Genomic DNA, 14,318 nt, shown 5'->3' on the forward strand with positions numbered 1-14,318 from the left:
ACCTTTTGAATTGGGAGATTGTTAACTTTGTCCAATGGTGTTATAAATAGCGGTTTCAGTTAGCTTCAGTAAATAACCAGTTCATCTTTCAGATTTCTGATGTATCTTGGAAGTTCATCTGAAAAAATTAAAAAATCATTCCACTGTTAAAATGTTTTGCTTTCTAAAAATGAAGCCAACATTTCTTTCCTTCCCTTCCCTTCCCCTCCCACAGAACCTCCTTCTGATCTCAGAAGATAATGAATCATGGTTATATCAAATTCAAGAATGTATTTTCTTATAAAAATTTTATCAAAATTGAGGCATACAGACTAGTGATTGAATAAGTTTTATTTTAAATCAATTTGTCTTGAAGTCCTTCTGAAAGAAGTCCAGCAAATTTACCTATACTTGATGCTAGGACAAGAATTATCTGGCTCACACCAAAAGAGCCTTGAAAATAGTCAGTGTGTATTTCTTTTATGTATCTGTATTTGGGATAAAATCAGGCTGAGATTTTCTTTCTCTCAGCTCTTTGTTAAATGTGTGTGTTTTGGGGGGGCGGGGATCTGGTTGCCAAGCCCAGAGACCCTTTAGGCTGACAGCCAAGGTACTGTAGGTGAGGGAATAATAATAACTGGGAGCCTTACCTCAAGGCCAAAACTATTGTGGAGGTATTGGTGGCTAAGGTAGTGGACTCCAAAGTGGGGACCATGGAATGATCCTCAGAAGCATGTATTCAACTAATGAAATAGTGGGAGTAGGAGAAAATGATCATATTCTACCCTTCCCTTGATAACCTAGCATGGGCTTGTCTCTAACATAAGAACCACTCTCTTTTCCATTCTCACTCACAACTCCCCTACTTTTGCCCCCTTCCACCTCAAAACTTCCCAGCTCTAGCTCCTTCTACTTCTGGCCCTATTCATCTACATCAGCTGCTTTGCTGCAAGCAAAATGTCCTATTCTATTGCCAGTATGCCCACACCCTGCCCCTCAGTTCACATCGTGACTGCTACAGGAACTCCTCAACTGGCAGGCTCTGAGCTTTGGAACAGTAGCCGCCGAATAAGAACTACTCCTGGGGGGCAGCTAGGTGGCGCAGTGGATAAAGCACCGGCCCTGGATTCAGGAGTTCCTGAGTTCAAATCCGGCCTCAAACACTTGACACATACTAGCTGTGTGACCCTGGGCAAGTCACTTAACCCCCATTGCCCCGCAAAAAAAAAAAAAAAGAACTACTCCTTCCTATCTCCTGTCTTACTCTCCCTAACTTTTGTTTTGGGTGGAATAAGTGAGTCACTCAATATTCGCTGACATAGGTGGCCTGTGATTGTCATTACTGATCTTGTATAGTCTGCTCCTCTCCCCTCCCCTCATCCAAGCCACTTCCCTCTTTCAAACTGTCCCCTTTCTGTGAAGATACCATCAGTATCTTTCCAGTTACCCAGGTTTTAAAACTTTGTATCATTCTTAACTACTTGTTTTCCCTCACTCCATATATCAAACCTGCTATCAAAATGTGTCATTTCTACCTCCATGTTTCTCAAAGCCACCCCTATTCATGCAACCACTACCCTGATTTGGGCCTTCATCAGCTTTACCAGGGCTATCACCAATAGCTTCCCAATTGGTTCCCTTGCTAAAGTTTCTCCCCATTGCAATCCATCCTCTACACAGCTGCAACGAATTGATATTCTTAAAGTGTAAATCTGACCATGTCTCTCCAGTGGCTCCCTATTTATTCCAGTATCAAATATTGTTTTGTCTTTACCTCATCCTTTTTAATCTGTGTGTGTGTGTGTATAAGTTTTATAGGGATAGGGACTAGACTGATTTTATTGTCATAGGGAACTTCCTGACAAGCAAACTCTTCTGCCAATAAAGGTTGGCACCTTTTCTGCACCTACCAGTATTAAGGAGTTACCTAGAGTACAGTGAAGTTAAATTCCCAAGGTCACAAGTATGTGCCAGCATGTGGTAGAGGTGTGAACCCAGGACTTCCTGGCTCTAAGGCCACATATGTATCCACCAGACCAGTGGTTCTACAATTTTTTGGACACAAGACCCTTTTATACTCTTAAAAACTGGAAACTCCTCAAAGAGCTTTTGTTTATGTGGGTTATATCTATTGATATTTACTATATTAGAAATTAAAGTGTCTTAGTATTATGAAAAATTTTTAACTTCAGGGACCCCCAGGGACACCTGGACCACTTTTTGAGAATTGCCAAACTATGCCATGTTGCTTCTCATAAATTTTATAATATACACAATTATTAGTATAATAGTGAATTCTATAACTTACAAATAAATATATACATAATAATATATACATAAATATACATAATGGAAGATACATAATAAAATTTTGTTACTAATGAGGGAGCATGATCAAAAATGTTACAGACTATTGGGCTATAGGTTGGAACCACTCAGGGTAGAATTGCCTACTCTTTGTAAAGTGTAGGACTATCTTTTTTCTCTATTTACAAGAAGTCTCAGTTCAGCTTAACAGTCTTATTTTAACTTTATTGCTTCCATTCTCTTCCCACCCCCACCCCACCAATTATTCTTCATAATGGCAAGCATATTTATAAACAAGACAGGCACTAGCCAGAAGAGTATTAACCTTCACCCAGCTCTCCCCAGATTCAGGTTGAATATTAAACTAGAAACTCCAAAGCCACTTATCATCCCTTAGAAGTCTCCTTTAAAAAGGAATGACTAGGGGGCGGCTAGGTGGCGCAGTGGATAAAGCACCGGCCCTGGACTCAGGAGTTCCTGAGTTCAAATCCGGCCTCAGACACTTGACACTTACTAGCTGTGTGACCTTGGGCAAGTCACTTAACCCCAATTGCCCTGCACAAAAAAAAAAAAAAAAAAAAAGGAATGACTAGAAGAAGCAAAGCTGGAACTGTGCTTGCCAGAGTATAGGCAAGTCAGGTAACCTGTTTGCAAGGACTTGCAAATGGCACGGAGAAGTTATCCAAGGCCTTCTTGTTATCCCGGACTTTGTTCTGCTATCCAGGTAATGTTCTTTAGGCAGGCAGGGACAAGAGATTTTAGATCTTCTGTGGTTTTTATTAAGGGGAAAAAAAGAAGGAGGAAAGCTTGAGATCGCAGAGAAATGCTATTAGTGGACATGTCATCTGGAAGCAAGAAATTATCCTAGCTCTTTTTTGTGTTGGCTAAGAATAGGAAACTAAGGGGTTGCCCATCAGCTGGAGAATGGCTGGAACAAATTATGGGTACATAATGTGATAGAATGCTATTGTGTAGCAATAAACATGGGGTGGGTGGTTTCAGAGCAATATGGAAAAAATTTCTAGGAATTGATGCAGACGGAATGAGCAGAACCAAGAGATACAATTTCTACAAACACCAACACCTTGGCAAAAACGAATGACCTTGAAAAACTTACAGAATAGTGGATCATATGCATGACCCAGGCCGGAGATTCCAGAGGGACCTCTGTGATTTTCATGAGGAAATATGCTAAATGCTCCTGACCAAAACCTAACAGATTCAGGGTACAAATTGAGACAAATATTTTTTGGACATGGCCAATGCAAGAATTTGTTTGTCTTGACTATAAATATTTGTCACACACATAAGTGATGCTCACAGTCATCTAGAAGTGGCTGAAAAAAAATCCTAGCTCTTGTTTATTTCCATATTATTCTTCCTACAGAAGATAATACTGGTCTAATAAACCTCAAACAAGCCTAAACCTACTTTTTTTTTTTTAGTAAGGCATTTGGGGTTAAGTGGCTTGCCAAGGGTCACACAGCTAGTAAGTGTTAAGTGTCTGAGGCCAGATTTGAACTCAGATACTCCTGACTCCAGGACTGGCGCTCTATCCACTGCGCTACCTAGCTGCCCCCTAAACCTTCTTTTGATACTCAGGCCAATAATCCTCTCAATTTTGAAGGAAGTAGAATTTAACTTACTGTTTTAATATAAGCACACAGACTTGGCAAAGTGCCCAGACCTGGCACAACAAACAAGGAGGCATGGAATGTGAAAAAACATTAAAGTCAAAAGAACTGGCTTCAAATTTTACGTCCTATTGCTTACTGCCTTTGTGACCCTGACCAAATCGTTGACCCCCCCTGTGCATCAGTTTTCTCAACTGTAAAAATGAGATAGGTGGCATAATGGATAGAGGGCAGTGCCTGAAGTCAGGAAGGACTTATCTACCTGAGTTCAAATCCAGCCTCAGACACTTACTAGCTGTGTGACCTGGGAAAGTCACTTAACCCTGTCTGCCTCAATTTCCACCTCTCAAAAATGAGCTAGAGAAGGGAAATGGCAAACCACTCCAATATCTTTGCCAAGAAACTCCCAAATAGGGTCATCGAGTCAGACATGACTGAAATGATTGAACAACAAAATCTTTTATAGTTCTAATCTATGACCCGGGAGGCAGCTAGGTGGCACAGTGGATAAAGCACCAGCCCTGGATTCAGGAGGACCTGTGTTCAAATTTGGCCTCAGACATTTGACACTAGCTGTGTTACCCTGGGCAAGTCACTTAAACCCTCATTGCCCTGCAAATAAATAAATAAATAAATAAATAATAAATCTATGGCCCTAGGCTCAAGCTTATTTCTTAGAACCTTCAACTTGGCTCAGGCAATTCCTACCCTAAATCCTTAGCCATGCTACCCCATTCCTGCCATAGTCTAGGCATTGCTTACAAGAAAACAAAAAGGGGAGGAGAAAAAAAGGGCTTATTTTAAACTTTTGTTTTGCCAAATGAAGCAGATTTCTTCTCTTCCATCCCCCAGAACACCCTTGTATTCAAGTGCCGTATACCCTCACAAGTTGGTTATTCACGGTGCAGGGACAACCTAGGGACCCTAGACTATACTGGGCTGCTTTGTCAGCCTCCAGACCTATCAAGTTCATAACTAAAGATAAAAAATATAAAGATCAGTGAAAGGTATCATAAGAAGGATGAAATATACCTCTTTTGTTAGCTTACAGTTATTAATGCTTAAATTCTTCCACCCTAAATTAAGGGTATCTATGAGAAATTTCTATATGAGAACTTCTTTATAATGGTTCTCTGTCCTATGAAAACAGTTCTTTATTGGCAAGATTTGGACCAGAAATTAAGAACCTAGCTGCTTTTCTACATGTTACACAATTAGAGGTTCAAAATAATGTGGCAACATGGGAGAGGTAGTTTTAATTTCCTGCAGCTGACAAGATTCTAGGGGACCGAAGGTCAAACAGCCAGATAACTCAGTAGCATACATCAAGGGCAGGTACAAGAAACTTCCCTACATTTTTGTCCCTCAGGCACACAGGAGTCTAGGACAACAATGGGCAAATTTCTAATCAGATGCTGTGAGGGTTAAGAAAAAGTGTCATAAGCAAACCTTCCCCAGGTTCCTCTGTCATCCTTTCTTTTCACACATGAGTGTTGGTATTTTCATAGTTTATCACCAACTGCAGAAACTCTCAATTCATAACCATACCCTCTGTCTATGCATACTCCTAACTGCCTAATTGTGATAAGGTTGTTAAGAGTTACAAGTACATCTTCCAGTGTAGGGAAGTAAACAGTTTGACCATATTAGATCCCTTATGTTTTCTTTTCCTGTTTACCTTTTAAGCATCCCTAGAGTCTTATATTTGAAAATCAAATTTTCTGTTCAGCTCTGTTCTCTTCATCAGAATGCTCGAAAGTTCTCTATTTCATTGAATATCCAATTTTCTCCCCCGAAGGTAGACGATTCTTGGTTGTAATCCTTGCTCCTTTGCATTCTGGAATATCATATTCCAAGTCCTCCCCATCCTTTAATGTAGAATTTGTTAAATCCTATGTAATCCTGACTGTGGAATTGTTTCTTTCTTGCTGCTTGCAGTATTTCTCCTTGACCTGAGAGTTCTGGAATTTGACTATAGTATTCTGTGGAATTTTTATTTGGGGATCTCTTTCAGGAGGTATTGGTAGATTCCTTCAATTTTTATTTTATCCTCTGGGTTCTAGAATATCAGGGCAGGTTTTTCCTTGCTAATTTCTTAAAATATTATGTCTAGGCTCTTTGTTTTTTATCATGGCTTCAGTCCAAAAATTCTTAAATTATCTCTCTTGGATCTATTTTCCAAGTCATTTGTTTTTCCATTTCTCATTGGAAATTTAATTTTCTTCTATTTTTTTCAATCTTTTGATTTTGTTTGATTGATGCTTGATGTCTCATAGGTTATTAGTTTCCACCTGCCCAATTCTAATTTTTAAGGAATTATTTTCTTTAGTTATCTTTTGTACCTCCTTTTCCATTTGGCCAATTCTATTTTTATAAGTTGTTTCTTCCGTGAAATTTTGTACCTCTTTTTTTTTTTTGTGCTTCCTAACCAAACTGTTGATTCTTTTTTCACGATTTTTTGCACAGCTCTCATTTCTTTTCCCAATTTTTCTTGTACCTTCTTATTTGATTTTTAAAATCCTCTTTATGATCTTCCAGGAGTTCTTTCTGGGCCTAAAACCAATTCACATTTTTTTTGAGACTTCACATGAAGGCATTTGATATTGTTATCCCATTCTGAGATTTATGTTTTGATCTTCCCTATCACCACAGGTAACTTTCTATAGTTAGGGTTTTGCTTTGGCTTTTTGTTTATTTGTTTTTACTAATTTTCCAGTCTATTTCATGACTTTTAAAGTTGAGCTCTGCCAGGGCCACTAAGCCTGGCCATTCAACCTGCTATGGTGGGGGCTGGAGGTCTCACAGCTGGCTACTCTGCCTGTGGGCTGCTGTACCAGGGCTGCAAGGGCTCAGTTTGCTGACCTGTGCTGGGGCTTAGAGACTTGCTTGGACACTGATTGCATTGGGCTGCTTTCTCCTTTTACCCAAAGCCAGACAGACCTTTCCTGCTGACCTTCTAAGTTGTCTTGGGCTAGAAAATGGTTTCACCTTACCTTTTTGTTAGTTCTACCACTCCAGAATTCATTTTGAGGTATTATTTTATAGGTTATTTGGGTGGAATTTGGGAGAGTTCGAGAAAGTTCCTGCCTTATGCCACCATTTTGGCTCTGCTATGACCCAACCCACTGCCAACTGCCCACACTGAAAACACAAAAAGGCTCTACAAGTTGTGTAGCTAGGTACCCAAAACTTCATTCTTGTAAACAAATGAGCTTTAATTTTATCATCATAGTAACTAAAAAGGAAAATTCCTGATAGCTCTACTCTAAGGACCTGAGAGACCCCATGTGCTACTACCATGCCTGCTCTATCTAGGTTCAGCTCTTTCCCCACTTAACACCAGGGTTTCCAATAGCCCCAAAGAGTACCCAGGAACCTGGTTTCCATTCCAAATGTCCAGTAGAGACCCATGTTGTATAACATCATGCTGTTTTTTCCCCATCTTATTTCTTTTTCTTTTAAAGCAACACTTTGGGAGTGACTCCTACAGCCAAAGCAAATTTGTTGCTTCCTGCATAGCTGGTAACCTAGTTTTTTCCTTCTAAATTACAATCCATCTCTCATCATCCATCACCTTTCCCTTGTAGTCCTCTTGACATTGACCAAAACCTTTTTATACAATTCCCAGTCATGGCTGAACATACTTCATTGTATGTTCCTACCTTGTATCCTCTACTAATGCTGAGTCACAAGACCCATAAAATTTTCATCTATAAAATGGGGAGCACAACTTTCCTAATTAAATTTGAAAGTTTTATTTTCACATGACAAAGATAGTATACACAAATTAAGCCTGATTGTATGAAGTAACACTATATGTGGGGTGATATACCTAACCATTAATTCTCTTCAATCTGTCTCCAAGGAGCCTTCAGGGTAAGGAAAAAAAAAAAGATGCAATCAAAAGCCAGTCCTTAATCTCCAACCTCCACAGGAACACCCCACCCCCCACACCCCACCCCAATGGCTTCTGCTAGCTAGAGGCAGAGGCCTGGGGCATTTTGACTGTATTTCCCTAAAATACTTGCAGACCTCACACTCAGACCCCCATTCCTAACTCTTGATCATCTTTTCCAAGGCCAGTCTTAGAACCAAGATGATGGGCTTGGATGTATGCTGAAGTTACAACTGTGATCCAGGTACCCTCATATTCTTAAAGCTAACACCTGAGGTAGAAAGTCCACATCCAGGGATTCTCTTTTTTCTATGTCTTTAAGGGCCAGAATTTTCACATGTTCACAGTCAAGGAAGTCCTACAGTTCTACAGAGCTGGGTTCCTCTTCAACCTTTTACATAACAGATATCCTTAAACACTGAGGTTTACTATATTAATTAATCAACTTACAGCAATTACATGACTGACATTTTTATTCTGATAACCTTAGACCTGTGGGGAGTTGCATTAGTTTGTAAAGGTCCAAAGCAGGAGTAACCAAAACCTTAGCTGCTAGCCCTCTAATAATTCCTGTTCTCTAAGCCTGGAAACCAAATAGGAGTTGGGAATGGTATAGAGTGATAAAAAGGCAACAGCATGTTACTGACAGGGGTGGGGCTGGGGGAGGAGGGAAAGTAAAGGGAGAAGGGAGAGAAAACAGGTTCTCTTCAATGTTAAGAAATTTAATTCTAATGAGGTATTTCTAAGAACAATGGGCACCCAAATTATTAAGACTAACAACACCTAGAGGAAACACACTGTATTTGTTTTGTGGGGTTTTTTTGGGGGGGAGACACACTACATTTGAAAAATAAAGGAAGTAGAGTTTGCTAACTAGTTAATCTTTGGTTAGGGTTAGAATTAGAGCCCCATAGAATTGCCAGGCCTGGAGACAGGAAGACTCTTCTTCCTGAGTTCAAATCTGGCCTCAAACACATACTAGCTGTGTGACCCTGGGCAAGTCACTTAACCCCATTTGTCTCAGCTACTCATCTATAAAATTAACTGGAGAAGGAAATGGCAAGTCACTCCAGTATCTTTGCCAAGAAAACCCCAAACAGGGTCACGAAGAATCAGACACGACTGAAAAACAACTAAACAACCAATCTTTGGTTACAATAGTGCTATTTCATAGTGACAACTGATGGCAAGAAATCAACTATAAAAAATTTTAAAATTAGCTTTCTAAAAAGGAAAAAAAAAAGTTCTTTTAAAAAGGTGAGTATCCTAAATCATGTCTTCTCTTTGAAAATGCTATCAAAAAAGAGGGGGAGGGGCAGTTAAGTGGCACAGTGGCTAGAGCACCAGCCCTGGAGTCAGGAGGACCTGCGTTCAAATCTAGCCTCAGATACTTGACACTTACTAGCTGTGTGACTCTGGGCAAGTCACTTAATCCCAAATGCCTCACCAAAAATAAATGAAATCAAAACAGAGGACATCAAAACGAGGGGGAACTGTGAATTTTTGCAGCTCTTGGACAATGTGGTTCTATACCTATACACTTAAACCATTTTAAACAAGCAATGATAGAAGTAAAAAAAAAAAAATCACAATTAGTTGAATTGGCAAAATGAACATATATATATATATATGGGACTTTCTTGAATCTATTATTAGTAACAAAAAAATTTTGATTTATAGAAGACAACAATAGTATTTAATGATTTTTGTATTGGCAATGTTATGACCAAATAAAAGTATAACTGTTTTTCCTTTCTCTTGTTCTTTCTCACTGACAGAAATAAACTTATGAGTGAGTATGCACCTCATGGAATAAAGGAATAACAAACTATGTGGCTTTGGGGAAATCAGTTGACTCTTCTGGGTTGCAATTTCCTCATTTGTAAAAGAGAGGTTAGACACATATGGAATGGAGATTCCTGCCCTCCAGGAGCTCACATTCTAGAAGGTGTAGAGGAAAAGTAGCTTCAATAAAGAACAAAATAAATAGGTATATAGGAAAAGGCACAAATAAGACATTATAGAAAAGAGGAAGAGAACAGAGTGGGAGAATTAATCCTGATCCTTCATCTTTCATAGGATCAATCAATCAATCAAAATTCATTAAGCACCTATTATGTGTTAGGCATGGGGATACAAAAAGAGACAATTCCTGCTCTCAAGAAACCATAATTTAATGGGGAGGCAACAAATATACACATATATATATACACACACAAAACCCCAAGTTACACATAGGATAAATAGAAAATAATTAATGGAAGGAAGTCATGAGAATAGAACAAGGAAAACTTTTTCTCTCCTCATTCCCCATCCAGCTGCACTCCTTGGGACTTCTCCATCATGCCCTCAGAAACCCTATCATTGGGAACTCTTATTATCCTATAAGATCAAAATAGCCTCAATACTCACACCTCATCTCTTTCCCACTGATATACTCTTTTGGACTCTTCATTGTGCTCCTTTCTCCTTCCCTTCTCCCAATCCCCTCTCTCCTGTCTGCTTTTCAGTTTCCTTTTGTGTGCTGTTGTCCTCCATTTTGTTGTCTCTCTCTTTTTTTTTTTTGGATCTGTATCTCAAGCACTATGCGAAGACAAGTACTTGGCACATAGTAGGAGCTTAATGAATGTTTATTGACTAACTGAGTGACTGTTGGATGGTATTCTGGTAAGCAAATTCAACTTACTCCCTCAAATATGCTTTATTCATTCAAAGTACTCATCAAGACACAGAATGTAGCAGATGCGTGAGGTATGAAAAACAAAACAAAACATGGGCTCTTCACTGACTTGCTGGGGGAAAAGCATGCCAAAACAAGCAAAACAAAAAAATAACTACAAATCACTGTGGTCGCAAATGTATGATGATTCATTGATATATGCATATCTTGAGAAAACCCTCAAAATTCATACCCAATTAGCTACCGGGTCCTTTTGATTCCCAGAACTTCCAAATGAGAAGGGAGCTCAGTGGCCATCTAGTCCAATCTAAATCTGAACAAGAATCTCCTCTGCAACATATAACAAGTGCTCAGCTAGCCTTTGATCAAAGGTCTCCAAAGAGAGGTAACCTACTATCTCCTGAAGCAGTCCATTTTACTTTTAGCTAGCTCTAATTATCTCAAAAATATTTAAGCCTAAATCTGCCTCTCTGCAATATCTATCCAGTGCACCTATTTCTGGTCTCTAGAGCCAAGCTGAACAAGTCTAATCTCTCTCCCACATGACAGCCCTTCAGATACCTGAAGAAAGACGTCATATCCCTGCTAAGTCTTCTCTTCTCTAGGATAAACATCCCTAGTTCCTTCAATCAGTCTTTATATATACATACACACACACACACACACACACACACACACACACACACATATATATACAAACACATATATACATACACACACACAGATATAGATATAGATATAGATATAGATATATCATGAACTCTGGGCCTCTCAGCATCCAGTTCTTCTCCCTCAATTTGTCCGTCTGGTGCCCAGAATTGAACATAATACTCCAAATACGGTCTGACCAAAGCAGAATGCCTTGGAACTAAACTAACATCTTTTTTTTCTTAGAAACTAGGTCTTTTAATGATGCTCGAGATCACATGAGCTTTTGTGGTTGCCACATCACACCACTGACTCATAACGAGCTTGCAGTCCACTAAGCCAAGGCCTTTTCAGATGAATTTCCGTTTAGCCATGCCTACCCCATTTTGTACTTGTAAATTCTTTGAACCCGAATATAAAATTCATCTTAATAGAGTTGGCCAGTATCCTTTCCTGCTAAAGTGTTTCACTGCGTTAGCTTTGTGTCACTTGCAGACTTGATAAGTATTCCGTCTATTCCACAATCCAAGTCACTAATAAAAATGTTAAACAACATGGGGTCAAACATGGATCCCCAGGGAATTCCACTGGATACCCCCCCTTCCAAGATGACACTGAACCATTAATGGCCCTTGGGGTTCAGACATTTGCTAAGTTCTGAATTCATTTGATCTCCTATTGTCTGACCAAAATCTCTGCATCTATCCAAAAGAGCAGGTAAAGGATATCTCCAACATTTTCCTAATCTACAAGTCTGGGAAGGGAAGGTAGTTTGGCATGACGAGTTCTACTTTCTCCAAGATCAGCAATAACCTCTTTATTGCTAAATCCAATGGCTTTTGCTCAGTACTGACACTACTGAGCAACCCCTCCTCCTTCTGGATACTCTCTCCTCCCTGGGTTTTCATGACACTGCCCTTACTTGGTTCTCCTCCTACCTGTCTGGTCACTTCTCAATCTCCTTTACTATATTATCATTCATCAACTATCCCTGATGTGTGGGGGTGACTACTAGGAGTCTGTCTTGAGTCCTCTTGCCTTCTCAGTCTCCACTTTATCTCAGTGATCCCATCAGCTCCTATTCGTTCAACCATCATCTTCTTCCACATGACCCCAAATTTACAGATCCAGTCCTCATTTCTTTCCTGACCACCAGTCTCCCTTTATCAACTGCTGTTGGATATTTCTATTTAGATGTCACAGACAGCTCAGACATGTCTAAAACTGAGCTCATTTATTTTTTTTCTTAAACTCAACTCTTTCTTTTCACTTCTCTCTTGTCAAGGATACCACCATTCTTCCAATCTAGAAGCTACCCTAGAGTCTTACTCTCACACTGTAATCCAATCACTTGCCGAGCTTTGCCAATCCTACCTCCACAGCTTTCCATTCATACTCCAAGAACCCTAGTTTAGACCTTTACCACCTCTCACCGAGACTACTGCAATAACCCTCCAATCGCTCTGCCTTACATCTTTTCCCTCTCCAAACTCTCTTTCATATATAGCTACCAAAATGATCTTCCTAAAATAACAAATCTGCCTCACTCCTCGGTACAGATAGCTCCAGGCTCTCTTTTGCCCGTAGGACAAAATGTAACCTCCTCCATTTGGTATCTAAAGTCCTTTCATAATACTGCCTTCAGCCTATATTTCCTGGCTGATTTCACATTATTCTCCCTTCATGCACTGTTCATTCCAGTCAAACTGGCCTATTTAACGCTTACATTAACACAACATTCCGTATCCCATCCCCATGCCTGTAATACTCTCCCTCATTTACACCCAATGCTTCAAGTTTCAACCTAAGTTCTGCCCCCACCTTCCAATATGAGAACTTCCTTGATTCCTTCAATTATTAGGGTCCCCCCTTCTTCAAATTGCTTTGGATATTTTGTATATTTACTTAAGTGTGTACATATTACTTTCCTTCAGTAGAATATAAATTCCTTGATGGCAGAAACTGTTTTTGTTTTCTTTTTTGCACCCCTGACATCTATTGGGTGCTTAAAAAACGTGAAATTAAACTGAATTTCATCAAATTATCTTCGGCAATGGGAACATTTTTTCCCATTTCAGCTTAGATTTCTTCCCATGAGAACATACACTATTGCATACAATGTTATTCTTCATCTTTTACCTATCCTGTTTATTTTAAATAAGGTATATTCTTAGAACTACATTCCAGTCATGGGTATATTCCACCAAGGTTTAGGGATCTCTGTGAGGCCAAATGTGCCTTCAATATTAGAACCTTCTTTCTTGTTAGTTGCACTTTGTCAAACAAGTAACCATCTTATCCACCTTTACCACTTGCATTTATTCCTTCTTTATTCCTACTGCTTCCACCCTAGTATTGTCTTTTTTTTTCTGCCAAAAGTTTATTTAGCATTTTAATTGTTCAAAGTGAATAAAAAGAAGTAGAGAGTAAATATATTCTTTTCTTTTTCTTTTTTTCTTTTCTTTTCTTTTTTTTTGTGAGGCAGTTGGGGTTAAGTGATTTGCCCAGAGTCACACAGCTAGTAAGTGTCAAGCATTTGAGGTCAGATTTGAACTCAGGTCCCCCTGAATTCATGACTGGTGCTTTATCCACTGGGCCCTAGTATTGTCTCTTATTAACACCCAACCGAATGTGTCATTACCTCCTACTGGGTCTTCTGGACACTACTCTCTTCTTCTCCAATTTATTATTAAGACTTCTGCCAAAAGAATTTCTCTTCTACAAAGAGCTGGTTACATCGCTCCTCCACTAGAAATCAGTCGTTTTCTATTGCCTCACTAAACTTCAGTCTTCTTTGACTGACATCCAAGGCACTCTACAATCTGGTCCCTTTCTTTCTAACCTTATATTACCTATCTTACATAAGCAATATGCTTTAAATTTTCTGTTCTTGGAAAATTACATGTACCTTTATACCTCAGTGACATTGTTCATACTGTTCCCTATGCCTGGAATTCCTTTGTTGGCTGAATTCCTAACCATCCTTTAAAGCCTAACTTAAATCCTATTTGTTCCAGCTTCCCTGATCACATCATGCCCTAGTTGACAATGACTTTCCCACCTTAGCCCTCACATGACACTTTGTTTTGTAATTATCTAATGACTTACTACATAACATTATGACATAAATTTGTGAAGCATTTGGCACAGTGCCTGGCACACAGTAGGTGCTTAA

The 14,318-nt window shown here is 39.3% G+C and overlaps 1 protein-coding gene across 2 annotated transcripts in view; it reads right to left on the reverse strand.

The window, feature by feature from the left end:
• The window catches only part of NTN3 (netrin 3), a 38,411-nt gene continuing 24,093 nt past the window's right edge, over window positions 1-14,318 (reverse strand). Inside the window, exon 7 of one of the 2 annotated variants that reach the window (XM_043971776.1) lies at window positions 1-118. The gene's annotated coding sequence lies outside the window, so the exon portion shown is untranslated. The remainder of the gene's footprint in view (window positions 119-14,318) is intronic. The other variant, XM_043971769.1, reaches the window with a different exon arrangement.

Source organism: Dromiciops gliroides, chromosome 1 (assembly GCF_019393635.1).
Source record: "Dromiciops gliroides isolate mDroGli1 chromosome 1, mDroGli1.pri, whole genome shotgun sequence".
Lineage (NCBI taxonomy): Eukaryota > Metazoa > Chordata > Mammalia > Microbiotheria > Microbiotheriidae > Dromiciops > Dromiciops gliroides.